The following is a 3,931-nucleotide window of genomic DNA, read 5'->3' on the forward strand; positions in this document are numbered from 1 at the left end:
AAATCTTGTTGGAATCACCAAGCAGCTTAAAATTTTGTGGAGGGAAGGACTGTTGCTCCAGACCTTACAGATTCCCACTGTTGTTGTCCCAGCTGGCAGCAGCACTTGGAGCCCTCTAGAAAGACGGGAAGGATTACTTCATGTTTTATGTGCTCTGGGTATATTTTAACCACAATAATAAGTAGTGGTTGCAACATAACACTCTCTCTGTCAGTGGTTGTCATGGTTCAGTCCCAGCAGCCTGCTGGGGCAGGATAGTGTATTTACCTCCCAGTAGCTCTCCCAAGGGAGAGGTGGCTGGTTTCAGTCATCTTGCACTGGTGTGGCTGACAACAGAGGCACAGCCTTGCACCCAGGCAGGGTTTTCTATCTGAAAATTTAGCAAGAGAAATGAAGCATTAAAAGGAGTCTCAGTGCCTCTTTCCAGGAGCAATCAGGAGCCAAGTTTCTCTGAGCTGGATGTATGGATGCAGGCAGGGGCTTTCTAAGCTTCATCTGGGAACCTGCAGGGAACTCCTGGCTCCCAGGAGTAAAGATACTAATTTTCCCAGAGTACAAATACTAAACTAAAACTCCCAGAGGGGTGCAGAACATACAAGCAATAACTGCCTGCACAAATGTGCCTAGGAAAAATACTTGCATCTGTACAGTCCTTGAAGGCATAAAGTTTCTGTCATGAACAGAGTTGGTGGGGCATGGCATGGCATGGCAGGGATTACTGTATGACCCTTCCCCATAGTGCCTGGAAGTGGCTCCAGGTTAGGATCAGGGTGCAACCCTTGGGCAGGCTCAGTGCAGCACAGGCACTGCCTTTTTGCCTGAGCAAGAGCCCAGAGGTTAAGTGGAGGTGAGAGAAGATAGGGTGACAAGTCACCTGGTGTTCCTGTCAGATGTTATGCAATGAGGGGAGCTGGGTAACCAGTGGTAATCAAAATAAAGGTTTTGTGTGCTTGCTGCATCTCACGGCCCAACCCCAGACAGCAGCTAAGCACCACACAGCCACTCACTGCCCTCTCCCTGATGGGATGGGGGTCGGCAGGGTAGAAGTGGGAAAACTTGTGGGTTCAGATAAAGACAGCTTAATAGGTAAAGCAAAAGCCACACACATCAGCAAAGTGAAGCAAGGAATTCATTCACCCCTTCCCACAGACAAGCAAGGATTCAGTCAGCTCTAGGAAAGCAGGGCCCCGTCACACATAATGGTGTCTTGGGAAGGCAAACGCCATTACTCTGAACTTCCCCCCTTTCTCCTTCTTCCCCCAGCTTTATATCCTGAGTCCATAGGGAGTAGGCTATCCCTTCGGTCAGTTGGGGTCAGCTGTCCTGGCTATGTTCCCTTCCAGCCCCTTGTGCACCGCCAGCCTGTTCATTGGTGGGGTGGATGAGGAGCAGAAAAGGCCTTGACTCTGTGTGAGCACATCTCAGCAACAGCTAAAACATCCCTGTGTTATCAACACTGTTTCCAGCACAAATTCCAAGCTCAGCCACAAATGAGCTACTGCAAAGAAAACCAACTCTATCCCAGACAAAACCAGGATACCGTAACAACAGCTACACACAACTCCATGACCTCCTGCGTTGTCCAGGAGGGGCTGGAGTGAGTGACGGAGTGCAGTGAGTCAGGCTGCAATGTCAATGAGGTTGTTGAGAAAAACACCCAAGTTCTGGCTTCTTTTCAGGCTCCCTCTGCTCCCCTCTATACCCTCGAGCTCCTTTGTATCCCAGTACAGGAAAGAGAAAGATAGACAGAAAAGGTGTAGGCAAAGCAGAACAGGAAAACTTGGCAAAAGACTGCTAGACACAGAAGATTTCAGAAGGAAAGCATTTTGATGGACCATAAAATAATAGAATCTTTTAGGTTGGAGATTACTCTTAAGGTGAACAAGTCTAACTCTTACCCCAGCATTGTGAAGTTCACCACTAAACCATGTCCCCAAGTACCACACCTGCTTTGAAATACCCCCAGGGATGGCAACTCTACCGCTTCCCTGGGCAGCCTTTGACAGCCCTATTGGTGAAGAAATTTTTGCTAATATAAAGCTTCCTTGATGCAAACTGAGGCTGTTTTATCTTGTCCTATTGCTTATTACTTGTGAGAAGATGCCAACCTCAACCTCACCACAAGTTCCTTTCAGGTAGTTGTAGAGAGAGAGTAGAGGGAGAGTAGAGAGCTGTAGAGGCTCCTCTGAGGAGCCTTTCTCCAGGCTAAACACCAGCTCCCTCAGCCACCCTTCATAGGAGTATTCTTTCGATAATGCTAAGTCATTCAGGCTCATACCAGCGAAGGCTGATTTTGAGAAATTACAGAAGGGATCTAAGTGAGAGACTAAGCCTGGACTCTCTGGTTGGATAAAGCTCTGGCAGTGGAGCAGAAGTGGAAAAAAACCAGAGAGATCACTGGCTTGGAGGAACAATCCCTTTCCTTGTTCAGCTTCTGGTGTCTCCTGTTGGTGTCCCGTATTTCCACTATTAGAAGAAATTACGAGATATTAAGTCCACCTGTCCACGGCTTCTTCCAAAAATCTGCCTTCACTAGCCCATCCTCCCCCACCTGAGCCCCCAAAAGACCAAGTCCCTATTGTTTACCTTCAACCTTCCCATGCAAGAGCTAGGGAGTGCAAAGGGAGGCTAGTAAGATCCTAGTCCAGAATGAAAAGCACACACTATCTAGTCAGCCTGTGGATATCCTTGCCAAACAAGTCTGTGGGTTCAAAACATCACCATAAAAAATAAAGGTGTGAGATGTACTGAGGGCTCTGAAACACAAAGACATTACATCTGGCTTAGGAAGTCTCTTCAGTGCTAGAGGCTGAGAGATGAAGTATTACTACTGCCTTGTACTCCAGATAATGTTACACCCTCCTCCTCCCAGCTCTTCAAATTTGTACAATTCAGGAACCATTCCCAACAGGTAGTTTGTGTGAAGCTGCATATTTTGGGTGGGAAGCAGGATTTTACACTGGGGACACACACATCTGTTCTGTGCCAAGCAGTGCCTGTGCCAGAGAACAATCTCACACGCAGCTTATGAACAGAGGCAGAGGCAAAAATGTCCTCGCTTTCCCTGTATTCCTTCTTCCAACCAGAATGAGTGGAGGCAAAGCGACAGTGCCATTGGCTAATCCTGCCGAGCCCCGCGCTGCCCCTCCTCGCTGGTGTGTTTTGACTTGCAGTGCCTGTGTTCCTTGGTTCCTGCCCAGGCCGTGCATGTCGGACGTGAGCCGTGCGCTCCTGCTCCAGGACCAGCTCCAAACCAATACGTGCTTGCAAGCAAACCCACTCCCCACTCGGGGACAGATGACTCAAGCAAGAGCTCAGAAATATTTAATTCCTCTGTGCCAAGAGATTTTCCAGCACCAGGCGCAGAAGGAACAGAGTGCTGAGCAAAAGGCAAACTGCAATCGGCAGCTATCTGTCTAAAGGGGAACAGATATCGCTGCTAAAAAAAGGATGTAAACCCAGGCTGTCTTACAACTGGAAGAACATCAACTCTTACCGATGCTATAGTACACATTCTCCAAGAGGAATTACCTCTTACTGTTCTCAAAGATAAAATGAAGAAGCCCCTGCACTGTAGAATTAGCACATACTGAATATATTTGAAAAGGTCTGGCCAAAGCTGGCACTTAGGCAGAGTCAATTGCTGCAAAGTAAACAAGAAAATTACTTTCTTGAAAGCACCATCTGGTAAGGAGGCACCTCTGTGAAATGAGAAGCCTGTGATTCAGATAAAGAGTTCTGAACACAACCTTGTAGCTGTCTACACAGCAAACAAAACATTAGAGTGTGTGAAGAGTGGGAGGCATATATTCCTTTTACAGTTCCTTTATTTAGGAAAGTGTGATCGATTTGGGCCTCTCTAAGCAACAGAAAACATACCAGAAATAACAGAAGTTCTGGGTATAGACAAAACAATACAAAAATGAGGAAA

Source organism: Corvus brachyrhynchos, unplaced genomic scaffold (assembly GCF_000691975.1).
Source record: "Corvus brachyrhynchos isolate BGI_N302 unplaced genomic scaffold, ASM69197v1 scaffold83, whole genome shotgun sequence".
NCBI lineage: Eukaryota > Metazoa > Chordata > Aves > Passeriformes > Corvidae > Corvus > Corvus brachyrhynchos.